General features: G+C 41.4%; 1 non-coding gene across 1 annotated transcript; it reads left to right on the top strand.

Moving 5' to 3' along the window:
- Positions 1 to 11,458: 11,458 nt before the first annotated feature.
- LOC141716509 (small nucleolar RNA R71) lies at positions 11,459 to 11,565 on the top strand. Its single transcript, XR_012573216.1, has one exon. It is a non-coding gene; the product is annotated as a small nucleolar RNA R71 (small nucleolar RNA).
- The last annotated feature ends 10,434 nt before the right edge of the window (positions 11,566 to 21,999 follow it).

Here is a 21,999-nt window from a genome sequence, read left to right as displayed (position 1 = left end):
TACGAGCTTTTGATGATGGGGATGGGTCATAATGACATCATGCTTTGCAAAATGTTCAAAACCTACCTGAAGGGCTCAGCCTCGATGTGGTACAAGTCCCTCAAGCTAAGGTCCATCGGGTCGTATGAGCAGTTGAAGAGAAAATTCTTAAAGTACTACTCCCATCTGTACCGAAAGGCGAAGGACACTGAAGCCCTGGTACACTGCAGGCAAATGACGAATGCAGAGCTTGGGAATGGTCACCAACCTGGACAAATTCAAGGCGAAGGGCTTCCTTACGGCGGGGCTGGACCCCTATAAGGGTAAAAAACTTCGCTCCCCACTTTACGATTGTCCCTTCAAATCCCTCAATTATATCTATGTGAGGGGAGAGAATATTCGGAGAAAGATGGAAAATATCAGGGGTTACGAAGATTCCGGAAGGGATGACCATTCGAAGCGAATAGAGAGATATGAAGGATCAAGATTTGGGGGTGACCGAAGGGATAGTAGAAAAGAAGGAAGAAAGGAAACCGATCATGGGGCCAAATGACGAGATAGAGATTTGGTTGTATCCACCCCTTTGAATGCACCAATCTCCAAAATTCTATACAAGATCAAAGGGAAGCCTAGGTTCGTTCGACCAGCCAAGATGAAGGTCCCAAATCACAAGAAAAATCCCGACAAGTACTGTGATTACCACAGAGATAAGGGGCATAACACAGATGAGTGATACCACCTCAAGAAGCTTATTGAACGAATGATCAAATAAGGCGAACTCAATCAGTTAGTCCGAGATCTAAGAGATAGAACGGGGCCAAAAGACAATCAGGAAGAGCCGAAAGCCGAAGAGCCTGAACGAAGGGACATGATATGGGGCAAAGTGAAGACAATTATGGAGTAGTGTGCTGGATAGAGATTGTAAGACGGCGAAGAAGAGGTACGTCATGCAAGTATACAACCTCTACTAGTTCGGCCACTAAAAGCCCCACATACCCATGACCTTTAGCACCAAAGACTATGATGATGTCATTCGTCCGCATGAAGACCCCCTTATCATCAATCCTCACATCGGGCAGAATAAAATTTGGAACGTGCTTATAGATACTGGCAGCTTGGCCAACATCCTGTTCCACAAAACTTACTGTAAGATGAACTTGGCGGGCGAACAATTGAAATCATGCAATGAAGCACCTCTCTATGCCTTCGAAGGACATCCAATACAGTTTGAAGGTATGATCACTCTTCCCATCCTTTTGGTAAAATTGCCATATACTATTGAGAAGCCAGTGAAATTTTATGTGGTTCGGATTGAGAGTCCCTACAATGCTATCATGGGAAGGCCTTTCTTGTCCACCTTCGAGGTGGTGGAATCCATACCCCACCTCAAGCTTAAATTTCTAACTGAAAAATGGGTAGGGGAGATGAGGGGTGATCAGAAGACCGCCCGAATAATCATTCTGGAAGACTTAGAAAAAAATAGGCCTACGAAAAACCAGATGAAACTGGAAAAAGAAAAAGGGCAGAAACTGAACCAAGTGAGAGCCGAGAGACCCTGAATATTGAACTGGAAAAATTTGGGGCGGATCTCTCAAGTCCGATCGCCGAGCCAGCCGCCGAAGTTGAAGAAGTTGAGTTATATATTGGGCATTTGGGTAGAATAGTTCGGATTGGAAGAAATATGGAGAAGGATCTGAAGGAAAAGGTTATTGCAGTTATTCGGCAATACCATGATGTGTTCGCCTAGGGCCCGGAGGACATGCCCGGTTTAGATCCCAAGACGGCTAATCATTGCCTTAATGTACATCCCGAGGCCAAAACGGTCAAGTAGAAGAAAAGGACTTTTGTCGCCGAACGGCAGAAGGTCATTGAAGCCGAAGTGGAAAAACTGTTGGAAGCCAAATTTATTGAGGAAATTGAGTATCTTGACTGGTTGGCTCATGCGTTGGTCGTCAAGAAATCCAACAGAAAGTGGAGAATGTGCGTGGACTACACGGATCTCAACAAGGCTTGTCCAAAGGACCACTACCCCCACCCAGCATCGACCAGTTAATAGATGCCACGACCAGATACTAGGTACTTAATTTTCTTGATGCTTTTTCTGGTTTTCACCAAATTTATATGAACGACAAAGATGTTCCCAAGATAACGTTCATAACTCCGAAGGAAACCTATGCATATATTAAAATGGCCTTCGGACATAAGAATGCTGGAGCCATATTTCAGCGAATGGTGAACAAAATGTTCAAGGAACAGATAGGCCAAAACATGGAAGCTTATGTGGATGATATGATCGTGAAATCCCTATTCCAAGATCATGCCGAAGACCTGAAAGAGTGCTTCGAGACTCTCCAAAGGAATAACATTAGGATTAGTCCGAATAAGTGTACATTCAGAGTGGCAAGTGGAAAGTTGCTGGGCTACATGGTCAGTGCCCGAGGAATAGAGGCAAATCCGGAGAAAATCAAAGTTGTTATCAATATGGAAGCTCCAAAGTGCATACGGGACATCCAGAAACTGACCGGTCGATTAGCAGCCCTTCGGCGATTCATCTCTAGGTTAGCCGAGAAAGCACGCCCTTTCTTCGCCGTGCTCAAGGGGTCGAAGAATTTTGAGTGGGGACCCGAGTGTCAAAAGACATTTGAAGAAGTAAAGGAATATCTCATCAAGGCCCCACTCTTAATGAAACCTGATCCGAAGGAAACTCTTCAGCTCTACCTAGTTATGTCCGACCGAACACTTGGGGCGGTGCTAGTGAAAAACCATGAGGGGAATCAATATCCTGTCTTTTACGTGTCCCATATGCTTAAGGACGCAGAAACAAGGTACCCAAATGCCGAAAAATTCGCATATGGATTGGTCATGGCCTCCCAAATATTGCGACATTATTTTCAAGACCGAATAATTCCGATCGTCACTGACCAGCCATTGAAGAAAATTCTGACAAGGCCAGAAGCTTCGGGAAGGGTTGTAGCTTGGTCCATAGAGTTGGGAGAATATGACCTCGATTTCATCCCCTAAACGGCAATCAAAGCTCAAGCACTGGGAAAATTTATGGTCAAATGCACGTTCTCGGGGTCGAAGGACCTCGCACCTGAGGAACAACTCATTCGGATCCCGGGAAAATGGAAACTTTTTGTGGATGGTTTGATCGTCGAAAAGAAATGCGGAGCTGGTTTAATCTTGTCTAGTCTGGACGGGTTTAAAATATGCCAAGCAATTCTGTTCAACTTTCCCCTTACCAATGAAGCAGAATATGAAGCTCTTTTAGCTAGAATGAAGTTCGCCCGGACCTTTGAAGTGAAACACTTAAGGGCATTTAGCGACTCTATGCTGGTGGTCAAGCACTTTTCAAGGGAATATGAGTAAAGGGACCCCCGTACGAAGACTAATGCTGCTAAGGTAAAAGATTCATCTCTGCCATTTGAAACTTTTGAACTAAGTCAGATAGGCAGGGAGAACAACAGTCGAGTAGACGCCCTATCCAGGCTAGCTTCAGCTGAGACACAGAGCCTGACTGGTTATATCTATCTCACCGAAGCCAAGACGCCTTCGATTGAAAGGAAGGACTGCCTTGAAATACACCAAGGCACCGATTTGATGACCCCAATTCGGAATTTTCTGGAAAAAGGAATCATCCCCTTGGACCGAAGTGATGCTCTAACAGTAAAGCACAAGGCATCAAGCTACACTGTTATGGTAGAAGGATGTATCGTCCTTCGGTCAGTCAGCCCCTCATAAGGTGCTTGAATCCCAATGAGCAACAACAGGCCTTGGAGACGGTGCATGAAGGAACTTACGGAGAACATCTGGCCGGTCAGTCTCTTGCCTTTAAGATCCTTCTGTAAGGGTTCTTTTGGCCGACTTTGCTAGCTGATGCGAAAGAATATGTAAAGAAATGTAGATAATGTCAATTATTCGCCATAGTGCCGAAGCAGCCTCCAGAGAAAATGGTCTCGGTTCTGAGCTCCATACCCTTCTCCATGTGGGTCGTAGATGATGGGTTTCGAGCACATAAACGCAACAGAAACAATAATTAAAAATGTAAAAAATCAGAATTATCGAAACCCACCGCAGGATCCATGCGAAAAATATATATTTAATTCGTAGATCAGATTGTTTACCTTAAAAAGCTTTACCAATTAGTTGACTAATGGAGATTCAAAGCTTGTTCAATCATCATGCATCCCGCTCTCATGATCTACGCTCTATCGATATCCACACGAATGCTTGAACTCAAGGATTGGATGTCTACTAGCACAAACTCATTTCTTCTTGCTCTCTCCATCTTATCTCTTGGTGGCTAAGGTTTTAGTAAAAGTCTTGAACGCACCAAAAATCAGTCATACAAGAGATATTATATAGAGAGTAGAAAAACGAATTATAACTCTTAACTAATTAGTAGTTATTATTAATTCGAAATTCCTATTTATATTATAATTAAGTCTCACTTAATATTTAACAAATAAATTTCATAATTAATATTAGTAAATTCGAATATCAATATTTATCTAATTAATTAAGTCATACTTAATTAATATTATAAATAATTTGAATTACTTTAATATAATTTAAATCCAATTTAAATCCAATTTAAATTAAATAATCCTTCAAGCATTCTTAGTGTGTGACCCTATAGGTTATTATTACGTTGGCAATGAATTTTAAATCTAATTTAAAATCGTAAATAATGAGCGAACTCTAGTAATACATCATTGCTACCCATGTAATAATAATTGAATCGGTGATCGATTAAACCTTTTGTGAATAATGTACAATATAATATAATCCCTTTAACCAAATATTATAGATTAAACTAGAGGCATGTAATGTGTCACCCTCATCATAGTTTAATCCAAGTTTCTTTGATCAATGAGTAGACTATAATATCAAATCAACATTTGAGCGTGGCCACGTATTTCATAGTCTAGCTTACACAAGAGGCCAATAATATCACTCCTAAAATAGGAGGGTTAAATCACATGTAGATCATTCATATTTCTCATACGATTCATAATATACCCAATGTCCGCTTTTATCATTACCCGGTCAAGGATAACTTTTAATAGAATCAATGTATATTAATTCTCTTATATAAATATAATGACTTCAGGTCTAAGGACCATTACATCATTATCACTGTGAGAATTACTTATGACATAACATACATGTAATATCTCACACTGGGTCTGTCCAGCACCATTTACATATACATCTGCCTGTGTTTTTGACTTTAGTACCATCATACCTATGATCAATGAGATGTGATCATCAATCAACAAACACACCAGTCTTAATGCATTATTATTGTCCCTTAATAATAATACTCGACTAGGGACCTTTAGGAATATTGATACTGTTATGGATCAAAAACTAAGGTATAATAATTATTGTATTTATCACTAAGAAACGTGAGCTTCGAGGCTCGATTTGACTGCTCTTGTGTTTTGTGACTCAATCTGCCTTAACAAGATACCTACGTACCTTGCTGATTGCCAATGATCAAGTCAAAAATGTAGTTCTAATGTGGGGTGAGGCCCCTTATATAGATGTTGGGAGTCCTTGAATTGGACTTGGGTTAGGAGACTAGGTGGACAAGTCTCAGAATTAGAATAGACTTTGGAGTCCTAAGAGGTAGGAAGCTGATTCCTTATCCCACTAGGTTCCTTGGAGGCCAATCTACAAGGATTTATTTCTCCACTAGGACTCAACTTATCAGCTGACATATCCCTTATTAATTAATTATGAAATTAATTAATATTCAGGGTTTTGGACCTTCTTTGTTCCATCAGGCCTGATCAATGTGTTAACATTTTTGGTCTGAATGTCAAACATCTTCTTATTGGGCCTTGTAGCCCAAATCATGTGTAATTAATTACGTAATCAAGATTTATTTATTCCCTATCATTTGCCCCCAACTTTTGGGAAACAGTGACTAGGTTTCGCAGAAGTTAAGTTCATTCGTTCCCTTACAGGGTATCGTTTTGCGTAAAGTGTTGAGCGACCTACATATTTACAGCGATTTACTTTAATCCCTATTATTTAGGAATTATCTTAATTTTCAGGAATTTTCCCTGAATTATGAGATTTTCCCCTTAATTCTGGGATTTTTCCTTGATATTCTAGATTTTTCCCTTAATTATGGGATTTATCCTTAATTTCCAGGAATTTTTCCCTTAATTCTGGGATTTTTCCTTAATTTTATGGTTTTTCCCTTAATTCTGGGATTTATCCTTAATTTCCAGGAATTTTTCCCTTAATTCTGGGATTTTTCCTTAATTTTCTGGATTTTTCCCTTAATTATGGGATTTTTCCTTATTTTTATGGATTTTTCCCTTAATTCTGGGATTTATCCTTAATTTTTAGGATTTTTTCCCTTAATTCTGGAATTTTTCCTTAATTTTCTGGATTTTTCCCTTATTTTCTGAAAATATTTATTTTTTCAGAAAATATTTTAAGGAATTTCCATCTTTTACTTTTTCTTTCTTTTTCTTTCTCTTTCTTTTCTTCTTTTTTTATACCTGGTTCGACCAGGAATCCTGTTCGACCAGGATCATGGTCGAATTAGCCCTCTAATTGCCCTGGTAGACAGGTTTTCGGGTGTTAGGGCGAAAACACGCGCTAATATTCACGCAAGTATACGCGTTCGTAAGTAGTATAAGATATAAATCAGATTGGTTCCCACAGAGACTGGTTTAGGTTAAGTTCAATTTATGCACCTATGCAACAATGTATGGTTATCGCTCAATGCTAAGACAAATAACAAATTGGGTTTTGATTAAACTAAGAGATTATACTAACAATTATAACTAAGAGAACAAGAATGGTTGAATTAATATATATGACAAACATGGGATTCTAACTTCAGTACTACTTCATTCAATAGCCTTATTGTTCTTAACCTTAGCATGTGATGGTGATGACACTAATCAGATAACACGAAGCTGATAAACGCCAACTTTTGTTGCACGAGTACCATTCTACCAGACATCCACAAAAGAGATAGAAGCTGAATAGGCACCAATTATATTGAGACCCTATATGTCTATAGAATTTGACAACATAACGATTTAAGCATAAGTTATCCATAATGATTACATAGGGCAAGTAAAACGGTTAGAGTTACCTACGAATCATGCATACACATACATGAACCTATGCTAGCATGGCAAGTTCTAAATCTCTATATTCACTGTCGCTTCAATAGAGATTAACACGCTATCTTATATGTTAGCTACGCACATAAGTCGAATATGCACAACCAATACTAGGATATCAATCAATCACCACACACCAAGATATCGAAACAATTAACTATTGAAATCCATAAGTAAATCCACTAGAACCCCATGACAACGATTAGCCCATAATTGAACTCATCGTCACCATGGATTCCAATGAAAGCATGGTATAAAACAAGGTCTTAATAAACTGAATAATAATCAAAGTACGAATAAACAAGATCTAGGTTCAACAAGAACGAAAATGAGCATCCAAAGTTATAACTAATTCAAAGAATCACAAGTTGAAAACTAGATCTTCTTTTTCGGAGTTGTTCTGTGCTTCTAGGTCTTCTCCTTGGTATCCTAATCTTCCCGGATGATGAAAACCCTTTTCTTTAAGTATATATACGCCCGTAGTGGACCTGGACCCTTAAAATCGTCAAATTCCACTCAAAAAAGGACTTTTCAGCGAAATCAGCGACCAGCTCTCCTTATCAAGCGGGCGCTCAGCTCTCCTGAGCGGGCGCTCAGCTCTCTGGGCTGCCGCTCAGCTCTCCTGAGCGGGCGCTCAGACAACTTCTGAAAAAAATTCTGATGAATCTTGTTTTGGCCATAACTTGAGTTCTACTCGTCAGAATTAGGCGATTCAACTACCCACACGAAGCTATTGAGATTCTCTACAACTTGACAATGGCCCTGGATTCCAATTCTGAGCACTTTTTATCATATTTCCTTTAAAAGCTCATTTCTTCATATAACTGATACCTCAAATGCAATAACTCAAAAACAAATCAAAATACCAACAACTTGAGTCCAAAACACCAATTTAAGCTTGTAATAAAGCATTGCAAGTGGATATAAAATCCACTTATCACACCCCCAAACTTGAATCGATACTTGTCCTCAAGCATAAACAGACTCAAAACTACAAAACAAACCTAATGCATGAATGCAACTACGTGAATGCAACTAAATGATAATGCAATCGATCCCCTTAGAATAACCATAACCAAATGAATAAGCCAATGCCTCTAAGAATGTAATGACTTTAAATAGAGCTCGAATAAATCCCACAAACCAACTCACAAACCAGAAATGTGCGTGTGTGGAATGCTTAACAGATATCTCTCGATACTAGATCAATAACCATAACTTATCTATCATCGAAACAATCAGAAGTTTATAAACAGAATAGACAATAAACGCATTATGACTCACAACACCTCCTTTCTACTAGAGTTATACAAGGATTCACACTATTATTGAACACATAGCAAATATGCTTATTTGACCGTGCAATGAATGAGGTCCAAAAAAACTTATGCAATAATACCCATGTAGCGAGCGTTAGGTTAGCGGATCCCAGACTATATAAGCCTTAGGTCACTAGGCACAAAGTCCCCTAGAACTTAATAACTCGAGTATTAAAGAGCTCACTCTTGATCAATTATGCATAAACACATACTTTTTTTTTCTTTTTTCTTTTTCAACAATTTCTGAATGAGTGCGTTTCGCTCCATCTTATTCAACCCTAGACTACTCATAAAAATATGAGCCGGCTACTAGCCATTTGACGCCTAGCCTTACAAAAACTAGCAATGAAATCCAAGTTTTTCTCCAAATAAAAAAAATCAGTGTTTTTACGTCATTATGAGAATATCACAAATTCTAAATATAACCAAGTGATTAAATCTCAACAACAAACAAGTATGATCATGATCTAGATCAAAAGCAACCCTATAAGACTTGTGAAAATATTTGTTTCTGGCATGCAAATCAATTCATTAGGACTTAAACATCCCTCTATTCGTCATCACCGCACTCAAATCAACATCAACTTATCAAATATCATAGTTCATCTTAAGGGATCATGCTAAATATGCATGCAAATGCAACTATATGAAATCACATAAAAATAAACAAATTTGTCCTAAATGAACAATCATATAAAAATATGAATGAACCACAACTAAATATGCAACATGAATCTGTATGAATCTATATGGACACACACTACTAATCCTTACATCATCACCCCCAAACTTAAAATTTTCAATATCCTCATTGAAGGTAATAATAAGGATTTCAGGCATACCTAATTAGCGGGAGAGTCACCCTCGTCGGGTGGAGGATCAGGTGGCCAATCAACCTCGCCACCAGTGTCTCGGACAACAGTACCTAAAGCCTGTGTCAAATCTGTAGCAAAATGACGGTGAATGTCATGCATGGCCTCTATACGCCTAGTCAATCTTCTATACCGCGCATCCCCAACACCAGTCCTATCAACTGTCTGTGGCGCATGAGAAGAATCCTCTGTAGGCACTGGAAGATCCGTCCAGCCACTCTCTACGTCATCAAAAATATATCCCAAGCCCTTATCATGTGGTGCACCTAAGAATGCATAACTCAAGTGATCGGGTAGTGGGTTGAGCTCAAGTGTGGGAGCATCTTCAATAAACGGCTCGAGACGCTCCTGAGAAATTTTTAGCTCTGCTAACCCAAGAGAATCGAATGGCATATCCAACTTCTTCTCCCACGGAGGTGCATTCAAAACCTGCAGTTGCTCTACTCCTCCTTTATCTTCAAAAACTGAGTCAACCCGCTCTATTTTAAAGCACTCTTCTTTTTCGGTGGGTAACTTTATTGCCTTGAACACATTAAAAGTGACCTTCTGATCATGAACCTTCATCGTAAGCTCTCCTTTTTGCACATCGATCATAGTTCGGCCTGTAGCCAAGAATGGTCTTCCCAAGATAATGGGAATCTTCTTATCTTCCTCGAAATCAAGAATTACAAAGTCAGCAGGGAAGAAGAGTTTATCCACCTTGACCAAGACATCCTCCACTATACCTCGTGGATAAGCGATGGAACGATCAACTAGTTGCAATGTCATGTATGTTGGTTTCGGATCAGGCAGACCAAGCTTCTTGAAGATAGATAAGGGCATCAGATTGATGCTAGCTCCTAAATCACATAAACACTTGTCGAACGATAAGTTTCCGATGGTGCAAGGAATAGTGAAGCTTCCAGGATCTTTAAGCTTCAGAGGCAACTTATGTTGCAGCACAACACTGCATTCCTCCGTTAGAGCAACGGTCTCTAAGTCATCGAGCTTCACTTTCTGAAAGAGAATACCTTTCATAAACCTCACATAGCTAGTCATCTGTTCAAGAGCTTCAGCGAAAGGTATGTTGATATGAAGTTTCTTGAACACCTCCAGAAACTTCCCAAATTGCTTATCCAGCTTTTTCTTCTACAACCTCTTAGGAAAATGAGGTGGATGATAGATCTGTTTCTCCCCTGTATCACCCTCAGGAGGAGTGTGTTCCATAGTAGTCTTCCTTGGTTCCACCTCTACTTCCTTCTGCACATATTCTTCAGCCAAAACTTCAGATTCTGGAACTTGAGACTTTTCAGGCTCTTCGTCTTGCTGAATTTGGGGGCTTGCAACCTTTCCAGACCTTAAGGTGATGGCGTTAACCTGTTCTTCAACTTCCCTCTTGCCTGGATTGGCTTCTGTATCACTAAGAAGCATTCCTGGTGGCCGATTCAATAAGGCATTGGTAATTTTCCCTATTTGGTTCTCCAGAGTCTTGATAGAAATAGCCTGGCTTTGGCATATAAGAGCCTGGTTTTTGCACATAAGCCGCAACTCCTCCAATTCAGATTTTTCATTCGAAGATAGACATGCATCATGATTTTGTTATTGAATTTGGAGTTGTTGTTTTGGTGCAATTTGTTGCTGAAAACCAGGAGGGTTGAATAGCTTATTTCCAAACTGCTGGAACGGCTGTTGCATCGCATTCTGATTGTTGCTCCAGCTAAAGTTAGGATGATTCCAGTTGTTAGGATGATAAGTGTCTGGAACTGGTTGCTGCGATCTCTGAAAGTTGCTCACAAACTGAGCCGAGTCACTAGATATAGCACATTGCTCCGTCGCATGCGGACCGGCACACAGCTCACAAACACTAATTATCTGTTTAACACCATAGTTAGCCAGATAATCGATCTTCATAGACGCCTTTAGTTGAGTAGTGATAGTCGTAGCTATATCCACCTCAAGAACTCCTGCTACCTTGCCCTGTGGACATCTCTGGGTTGGATACTGATATTCATTAGCAGCCATCAGTTCAATTAGATCATAAGCTTCCTTATAGCTCTTTGCCCATAATGCTCCGCCTGATGCTGCATCGAGCATGGGTCTGGACTGTGCTCCCAACCCATTGTAAAAATAAGTGATGATCATCCAATCAGGAATTCCATGATGAGGACACTTCCTAAGCATCTCCTTATAGCGCTCCCAAGCTTCATATAAAGATTCTCCCATTTGCTGCGCAAATTGAGTAATAGCGTTTCTGAATGCAGCTGTCTTCGCCATAGGGAAGAATTTAGTGAGAAACTTTTGAACAAGATCTTCCCAAGTAGCAATCGAACCAGCTGGTAGAGAGTGTAACCAGCTCTTAGCCTTGTCCCTCAGAGAGAATGGGAACAATCTCAGCTTTATAGCATCTTCAGAAACACCTTTGAACTTGAAGGTGTCGCATATCTTAATAAAATCCCTAATGTGCATATTGGGATCTTCCGTTGAAGAACCCCAAACTGGATTGAATTCTGCACCCATTGAATTATGCCAGGCTTGATCTCAAAGGACTTAGCTGTGATAGCTGGCCTGACAATGCTAGATTGAATGTCATTGATCTTGGGTTGAGAAAAATCCATCAAGGCTTTTGTTCGTGTTGTTGGATCTCCCATTATAATGAATACCTGAAACACAAACAAATAAACTGTGAAAGTAAAAGAATCCGAGTCAGTGAACTTTAATGACCACTAATGACAAGCATATAAACTAAAAATTAACACCGAGTCCCCGGCAGCGGCGCCAAAAACTTGTTAGGGCGAAAACACGCGCTAATATTCACGCAAGTATACGCGTTCGCAAGTAGTATAAGATATAAATCAGATTCGTTCTCACAGAGACTGGTTTAGGTTAAGTTTAATTTATGCACCTATGCAACAATGTATGGTTATCGCTCAATGCTAAGACAAATAACAAATTGGGTTTTGATTAAACTAAGAGATTATACTAACAATTATAACTAAGAGAACAAGAATGGTTGAATTAATATATATGACAAACATGGGATTCTAACTTCAGTACTACTTCATTCAATAGCCTTATTATTCTTAACCTTAGCATGTGATGGTGATGACACTAATCAGATAACACGAAACTGATAAACGCCAACTTTTGTTGCACGAGTACCATTCTACCAGACATCCACAAAAGAGATAGAAGCTGAATAGGCACCAATTATATTGAGACCCTATATGTCTATAGAATTTGACAACATAACGGTTTAAGCATAAGTTATCCATAATGATTACATAGGGCAAGTAAAACGGTTAGAGTTACCTACGAATCATGCATACACATACATGAACCTATGCTAGCATGGCAAGTTCTAAACCTCTATATTCACTGTCGCTTCAATAGAGATTAACACGCTATCTTATATGTTAGCTACGCACATAAGTCGAATAAGCACAACCAATACTAGGATATCAATCAATCACCATACACCAAGATATCGAAACAATTAACTATTGAAATCCATAAGTAAATCCACTAGAACCCCATGACAACGATTAGCCCATAATTGAACTCATCATCACCATGGGTTCCAATGAAATCATGGTATAAAACAAGGTCTTAATAAACTGAATAATAATCAAAGTACGAATAAATGAGATCTAGGTTCAACAAGAACGAAAACGAGCATCCAAAGTTAAAACTAATTCAAAGAATCACAAGTTGAAAACAAGATCTTCTTTTTCAGAGTTGTTCTGTGCTTCTAGGTCTTCTCCTTGGTATCCCAATCTTCCTGGATGATGAAAACCCTTTTTTAAGTATATATACGCCCCTAGTGGACCTGGACCCTTTAAATTGTCAAATTCCACTCAAAAAAGGCCTTTTCAGCGAAATCAGCGACCAGCCGCGCCCTGAGCGGCCGCTTAGCTCTCCTGAGCGGGCGCTCAGCTCTCTGGGCGGCCGCTCAGCTCTCTGGGCGGCCGCTCAGCTCTCCTGAGCGGGCGCTCAGACAGCTTCTGGAAAAAATTCTGATCAATCTTGTTTTGGCCATAACTTGAGTTCTACTCGTCAGAATTAGGCGATTCAACTACCCACGCGAAGCTATTGAGATTCTCTACAACTTGACAATGGCCTTGGCTTCCAATTCTGATCACTTTTTATCATATTTCCTTTAAAAGCTCATTTCTTCATATAACTGATACCTGAAATGCAATAACACAAAAACACATCAAAATACCAACAACTTGAGTCCAAAACACCAATTTAAGCTTGTAATAAAGCATTTCAAGTGGATATAAAATCCACTTATCATCGAGCATGATCATTTCGAGCAGGAATCCTGGTCAAATTTCGGCCAAGATTTTCACCCTATATATTTTTATATATATTTTTCGAGCAGGATTTCAATTCCTTTCGGTCAGGATTTTATGATTTTGACCGATTTATGCTTCTTCCTTACCTTGGTCGAAGATTTTTTCGACTAGAAGCTTTTGACGAGGATTCCTGACCCTTTTGGTCAGGATTTCTTTTGTTTTTCTGACCGAACTCAACCCTTTTTGGATCATGGTCGTGGTTTTCTCGACCTCAAGCACTTCGACCAGAATCTCTATGTGATTTCTGGTCGATCTGGGTCAGGTTTTGATCGATTTGTGCTTCCTTTTCAGCCCTGATCGAAGTGATTTTCGACCTTATCTATTCGACCAGGATTTCTACATAGATTATGGTCGAAAATAGAATTAGGATTTTCACATATTTTTGGCCCATTTTTTCTGGGCTTACTTGTGCCCATTTTTTCAACTGGGCTTTTGGCTCATGGGCCTAACTTAACCCTATTTAAACATAATGGGCCTCATTCCCGGGCCTTTTTACCTGGGCTATTTTTTGTGGATTCCTTTACTGGGCTTTTTCAACTGGGCCTTTCGTTTTCCCTAACTTTTGAGGATAATATCCATATATATTTTCTTTCAAGTTTTGGACCCTAGTATAGGGCTTTAATTTGAATATTTAGGCCCTTACCTGGGCTAGATTTATTCCTAGACCCAATGAGATTTGGGCCGGGCCTCCATTTACATCCAAATTCCAGATTTTTCTAGAATTTCTTAGCTTTTCATGGAATTTTTCCCAAATGTTTTTAGATTTTTCAGGATTTTTCCAGAATGTTTTCAAATATATATGTTTAAACAAAATTCTTCCAACACCTTGTAGAAAATTCCAGATTTTTCTTGACTTTGGGCCCAAATGGGCTTTTCTAGGCCCATTTTTACCTTCCAAGTGCCTATATAAGAGTGAGGTGGGAGTGTGACCCCCTCACACTTCTCATTTCACTCTTACACAATTCTTCAAACTCCCTCTCCTCTCTCAACACTCTTCTCCTTAAGAATTTTCCGGCTACTTCCTTAGCCTTTCCCGGCCTCCTTTTCCATCCAAGGTTTCAAGGTTTCCTTCAACCTCCATTAATGGCAGACAAAGGTGCTGAAAGAGCGGCCAAGATTACCTCGGCTTCAAAACGAGGTAAGGATGTCGAGATCCGCTCTTCTTACATTTCTTTGATAGATATGATTAATACTAGGGGGACGAATATCCCTCCACTGCACATCTCGATTCTTTTAATCATTGCAATACTTGGCACAATATAGATCACGATAAGTTAAATGCACGTTACAATGTTCGTCTTCCCCTTAGGTTAGTTCCAGTTTCTGGTGGTGACCGTACTTGCCACTGAAAACCCGATACTCTTTTTATTTACACAGATGCCCTTGATGCTGGGCTTAGGTTCCCTTTTCATCCCTTCATTCCTCACCTCCTAGCTGATTTACAAATTAACCCATGTTAGCTTCCTCCAAACGCTTGGAGGAACATTTTATGTTTCATGGTTTGTTGTCTTAGGGGAGATTTTCCCTTATCTGTAGCTGTTTTTAGGAAGGTTTTTCAATGTTACAACAGTTCTTCTGGTAATTGTGGTTGGGTCTACGTTAAACAAAAGCCCAAGTGTAAGCACATTTTTAACAACGCCTCAATTCCCGATAATAACCAAAATTGGAGGAATAGTTTTGTCGGGTTAAGGTGGGAGAATGGTGTTTGGGGCACCCTCTTCAGATCTTCCTTCGGGAAGGTTAGTGATGGTAGCCTCAAATCCATTCACTTAACCCTCGAGGAAACTATCATCTATGATGAGCTTACTCGGGATGATGGTGCCACTATCAGCTGGACTCTTTTAGAGGAGTTCTCCCTCATCCACGTGGGGCTATCCTCTATTTCTCAACAGGGTATTTTTCTTCCCTTCTCTTATTTACTTTCTTTCATGCATTATTGACACCACTTATTTTGTTTTTTCTCTTGTTTTGCAGCTGCTAAGGAAATCAACGAGGATAATGTGCCTCTTGTTGAAGAGACTGCCAGGATGAAGAAGGCTCGCCTTGCGGGTTTGGATACTCGAGGAAAGGCTACGGAGCCTAGCTTCCTACGGAAGCACAAGGAGCCCATGGTGGAGGTTCCAGCTGAGGGAGCTGAGGGCCACAATGCCCCTATCACTACTGCTGCTCCTGTTTCTGCTACTACGGGCGCCTTTCAGCCTCTTTGTGGATTCCGCCGAGGGGATACCATGGTTGGATTTTACGAAGCACGCCTGGGATTGGTCTTACCACGGGGTAACTCCCAAGGACTTCACCGACGTGGTGGCTACTCCTGACTTGGAAAGGATAAAGCTCATGGGAGCTCAGTCCTTAGCCTCGGTATGACTATTTCTTACGTTTACTTTTTTTTCTTGTAGCATTCACTTGCCTAACATTTCTATTTATTGTTTCATTTCAGTCTAACGTCTACTTTCAAGGCGCTGTGAGGCAAGCTGAATCCTGGAAGAGGGCTTCAGATAAAGCGGATAATGCCCTCAAGAAGCAGCATAAGAAGTACGCCGCTTTGGAGCGGAAGCTGAAGCGTAAGGAGGAGGAGCTCGGGGAGTCAAACGCTGAGCTGGTTGTGCTACGGGCTGAGAAAGATAAGGCGATTGATAACTACTTGGACTCGGAGGAGTTTACCTAGTCCATGAGGGTGAGGGATGACTCAGTCTTCCCTGGGTTTTTTAGGACTGGATGGGACACGGCCCTTGGGACCGTGAACGAGACCTGTCCTGATATTAACCCGGCGGACCATGTCTGCTGATGAAGAGGCTTTGCTGCAGAGGTTTCGTACCCGAGTAGTTCTCTCGGATCGTATCCCTCAGGACCTGCTTCTTCCTCTTCCCGAGTCATCTTCCAGGCCTGCTGCGGATGATAGCTCTTCCTCCTCCGAGATGACAGAGACTTCCAGCGAGAACAGAGGAGATGATGATATGGATGCCGGGGGCACCTCTGCTCCTTAGAGCTTTTCCAGCCCTGCGTGGCTTATCTATTTTATCTTGTCTTCGAGACTTTGTTTATCAGACTTTGTATTATTTATTCGAACTAGTTTTATCTATTGAACTTTATGCTTTCATCTTATGCATTTAATTTACTTGTCTTGTTACTGGAACATATTTTGAAAACTTTCTGAATTTCACAAATTGATAGGATTCATCCCTTACACCAGTCTTAATAAACCTCAAAACAAAACTAAAATATATAAATCCTAAGCAAGCAAAGCTTCAAGGTGCTTTTCAACCTACTTGTCATCTTGACAAGTGAGAATCGTGCTCAACCGTTTCACACATAGTAAATCTTCAGGTTTTGTGCATGCCAAGTTCTCAAGACTTCAAAACCATCCATAGTCTCAAGCTTGTAGGTTCCTCTTCCCTGAACACTCTTGACCTTATAGGCCCTTCCTAATTTGGGGCAAGCTTCCCTTTCTGCCCTACACCAGAAGCTTCCAGCTTCCTCAAGACTAAGTCACCCTGTTTGAAGAACCTTTCTTTAACCCTTAGGTTGTAGTAGAACAAAGCCTTTTTCTGATATTACCATATCTTCGCATGTGCTTCATGTCACACTTCATCAATTAGATCCAGGGCTAACCTTTGCCCTTCCTCATTTTCCTCAGCATTGAAAGCTTATATCCTGGGGGAGGAATGTAATATCTCTACGAGAACAACTGCTTCTGTCCCATATGCTAACATGAAGGGAGTTGCTTCAGTCGTGACTCTACAGGTAGTCCTATAGGCCCATAGTATTGGGAGTATTTCATCCACCCAGTTATTCCTCGACTCCTCAATCCTCTTCTTTAGTCCATCCAGGATTATTTGATTCGCCACTTCCTCTTGCCCATTGGCTTGTGGGTGAGCCACAGAGGTGAATCGCAATTCAATTTCATTCTCATCACAATACTTCTTGAATTCCTCATTGTTGAACTGTGTTCTATTGTCAGTGACTAGGATGCGGGGAATTCCATACCGGCACATGATATTTTCCCACAGGAATTGTGCAACCTGCTTAGTTGTGATTTTGGCCAAAGGCTTGGCTTCAATCCACTTTATAAAATAATCAATGGCTACAATCAGGAACTACTTTTGTGTCGTGGCCATGGGGAAAGGCCCAAGTATATCCATTCCCCACATAGCAAAGGGGATAGGTGAGTTGATGGAGGTCTGCATCTCGGGGGGTTATCTAATGTCATGTGCATGCTTCTGACAGCGGTCACACTTCTTCACATACTCTTTGGCATCAACCATCATTTCTGGCCAATAGAAGCCTAAACGGGTTATTTTATGAGCTAGTGCTCTGCCCCCCAAGTGTTGCCCACAAATACCTTCATGTACTTCTTTAAGAGCCAAGCGTGCCTCATCGGGCCTGAGACACCTTAAGTAAGGAATCACATAAGATCTTTTATACAAAATCCCATCTATCAAAGAGTATCTTAGTGCTCGAATAGCCAACTTCCGTGCTTCAGTAACATCATTTGGCAACCAACCGGTTTGAATATGAGTCTTAGTGGGATCTATCCATGACGTCCCCAGACCTATAAGAGCTACAAGCTTGACATCAATGCTCCGTGTCTTCAGAATGCCGAAGTATACACTTCCTGAACTTTCCTCTATCTCAGATGAAGCAAACTTCGATAATGCATCTTCCTTAGCATTTTCCTCCCTCAGAATGTGCTCAATATGGCATTCATCGAATTGGGTCATCACAGCCCTTACTAGGCGGACATACTTAGCCATCATATCATCCCTTGCCTCAAACTCTCCCTTTAACTGGGATATGACCAGCTTCGAGTCTCCACAGACTTTTAAGTTCTTGACTCTAAGTGTCCCTGCTAAGCCAAGACCAGCTATCATAGCTTCATATTCTGCCTCATTATTTGTGGTTGAGAAGTCTAACTTCATAGCATATTCAATCAAGAACCCATCGGGGCTTTATAAAACCAAGCCTGCTCCACTTGAATTTGTTTTTGATGCTCCATCAAAATAGATAACCCAATATTCCTTCTCCTTATCATCTTCCTTGTCTTGAGGTATGGTATCTTCCTGCCCCGACTTCTTGGTTGGGTATGGTACGTTCCACCACGAAGTCAGCCAGTGCTTGGGCTTTTATTGCCGTTCATGGCTTATACTTGATGTCGAATTCTCCCAGTTCTATTGCCCACTTGACCAACCTCCCACTATCCTTGGGACTATGAATGATATTTCTCAGGGGTTGATTTGTTAGCACCTCAATTTGATGAGCCTGAAAATAAGGACGTAACTTTCTTGAAGCCATCACCAAGGCTAAAGCAAACTTCTCAATAGTTGAATAATTCAACTCAGCTCCATGCAGAATTTTGCTGACATAGTATACGGGTTTCTGGATTTTCAGTTCCTCCTTAACTAATACAGCGCTCAAGGTACTCTCTGAAACGGCCAAGTACAAGTATAAAACTTCATTCAAAGCTGGCTTGGCCAACAACGGGGCTTGAGCCATATATTTCTTTAATTCCTCGAATGCCTTCTGGCTTTCCTCACTCCATACAAAATCCTTAACCTTCTTTAAGGACTTGAAGAACGACAAACACTTGTCTCCAGATTTTGAGATGAATCGTCCCAATGCAGCAACCCTTCTAGTGAGCTTTTGAACATCTTTGATAGTGTTTGGTGGTTCCATGTCCAGGATTGCCTTTATTTTAGCTTGTGAGTAATTAGTTCCGGGTCTATGCCTGGCATACCAGCTGCCGAACATGAAAACACATCACTATTTTCTTGCAAAAATTTCACCAATTTCCCTCTAAGGGGCTCCTTTAGTGTGGCTCCAATGAAAGTCACTTTCTCAGGATCCTCAGGAGCTAAAGGAATCAAAACCAAGTCTTCAGCTGGCTTCCCTCTTTTCTCATCATTTTCTCGAATATCCAGATCTTCAATAGGCAGAACTTGCCCCCCAACTCCATCTGCCTTCAGTGAGGCCACATAGCAACTTCTAGCCATTTTTTGATCTCCCCTCTCTTCTCCAATCCCATTCCGGGTGGGAAACTTCATAACTGAATGGTAGGAAGAAGGGACTACCTTAAAGGAGTGTATCCCAGTTCTTCCCATGATAGCGTTGTAAGTTGAACTAGCCTTCACCACCACAAAGTCCAATATCTGCGTCACTTACCTTGGTTCTTGACCAATGGTGGTTGGCAACTTGATTATTCCTTCCACGGGGTACTCCACTCCTGCAAATCCATATATCGGCATGTCAATTGGGGTCAATTGGGAGTCATTATAACCCATCCTTAAAAAGGTGTCATGGAGCAAAATATCCACCGAAGCACCATTATCCACAAGGACCCTCTTAACCGGGCTATTTCCTATTATAGGTGTTATAACCAGCGGGTCGTCATGAGGAAATTTCACACCCTCTAGATCAGAATCATCAAAAGTCATTGTTACTCCTGTCCTGGCCCTCTTCGGGGGTTCTCCAACAATATGCATAACCTCTCTAGTATAAGCTTTCCTGGAGTTCCTGGATAATCCAGCAGCAGTTGGTCCTCCAAAGATTGTGTTTATCACAGACCCTCGGGGTCGTGGTCCTCCAAAGATCGTATTTATCGCCGATCCCCTAGGTTGGGGATTCCGCTCTTGATTGTCTTGGTCCCTCCTACGATCTTTAAAGTTCTTTCTTACATTTTTATTCCTATCTCTTCCTTCCCCAGTGTACTTGTTCAATCTTCCTTTCTAAATGAGGAACTCTATTTCATCTTTCAGTTGCCTACACTCATCGGTGTCGTGACCTACATCTTTGTGAAACCTACAATATTTACTCTTTTCTAGCTTGGCAGGATCTGCCTTCAAGGGTTTAGGCCAACGAATATCTTGGTCTTTCTCGATTTTCATCAGGATCTGGCTTCTAGGAGCATTCAGCTTAGCATATTCAGCGAACTTTTGCCCAGGTCCTCCCTTCTTAGGAGTTGAATCAGGATTTTGCTCAGTTCTAGGATACTTGTCCTTAGCGATATATTCCAGATTAGTTTTCCGCTTCTTGCCTCCAGCGGGCTCGTTGCTCACTACGGTCTTCCTCATGCTCTCTTTCACCTTGATGTACTTCCCGACCCTATCTTGGAGCTGCAACATGCTTTCAGGGGGGCGCTTGGCCAAGGACATCTTGAAGAACTCATCCCTAGTTCCCTGTTGCAGTGCTATCATGGCTACCTTGTCATCAAGGTCCGGGACTTTTAAAGCCTCCTTCGTGAAACGATTCAGGTAGTCTCTCAAGGATTCCTTCGCTCCCTACATAATGCTCATGAGGGATGCTGAACTTTTCTCATGCACTCTCCCGCTGATGAACTGCTTAATAAAAGCTTGACTTAATTCTCTGAAGGACCCAATAGAGTTCGGGGGCAAACGACTATACCATCTTTGAGCCATACCCGACAGGATTTGAGGAAAGGCCCGACACTTAATAACGTCATTCACGGGCTGCAATAACAGTGCACTGGAGAATGTCCTGACATGATTAGCACAATCTCCCGTGCCATCATAAGCTTTGATAGTGGGCATCTTGAACTTCCTTGAGATGTGTGCATTCATTATCCCTTTAGTGAATGGTGGAGTAGGATCATCAGGATCTCCAAGGGGAAGAAGATTGCTTGGATCAGCTCTTGGGACTACAACCCTTCTTTGTGATGGACCATCCAGCTCTATGATTGGAGGAGGATTCCTCCCCCTAGGTGGTAATGGGGGCCTGGGAACCTGGTGCACCTCCAAGTCGCGCTTCAGCCTTTGAATCTCAGCCTAATAGGCCTTGATTCTCTACTGCACTTCTTGGGGATTCACCCCTCGGGTGCTCCTAGGACATTGGTTACCATCAGCCATCGGCTCTTTGCCAGCACGTCTCCTTCTTGGGCCCCCGTGCTTCACTCCGTCCAGCATGTCCACTTCCTCTAACCTCGGGGTAAAGGGGCATCCCATAAGGGGGGTTAGTGGTTACAACAGTTGAATACTCGTACCCAATGGGTCAAGAATTCACAGGTGTATGTAGTTGTTGAAGTTTGGGATTCGTACCTTGAAGAGCCGGGGGAATCGTCCCTTGAGGTTGAGGTTCAGTTCCCCCTACCTGGGCTCCTCCTTGAGTGACGACATAGGTTGAATGCGGAGGTACCTCCACGGTTGACGAAATCGTTTGGGTTGTCCCCACGGGTGTTTCTCCTTCAAGGACGCTGCTTGTTCTCCGTGTTCTCGCCATGGTTGTTGTTGTGCTTTCCCACAGACAACCCCAAATGTTATGGATCAAAAACTAAGGTATAATAATTGTTGTGTTTATCACTAAGGAACGTGAGCTTCGAGGCTCGATT

Source organism: Apium graveolens, chromosome 3, assembly GCF_009905375.1.
Source record: "Apium graveolens cultivar Ventura chromosome 3, ASM990537v1, whole genome shotgun sequence".
Lineage (NCBI taxonomy): Eukaryota > Viridiplantae > Streptophyta > Magnoliopsida > Apiales > Apiaceae > Apium > Apium graveolens.
Note: the sequence above shows the minus strand (reverse complement) of the source record. Positions and strands in the feature narration are given on the sequence as shown.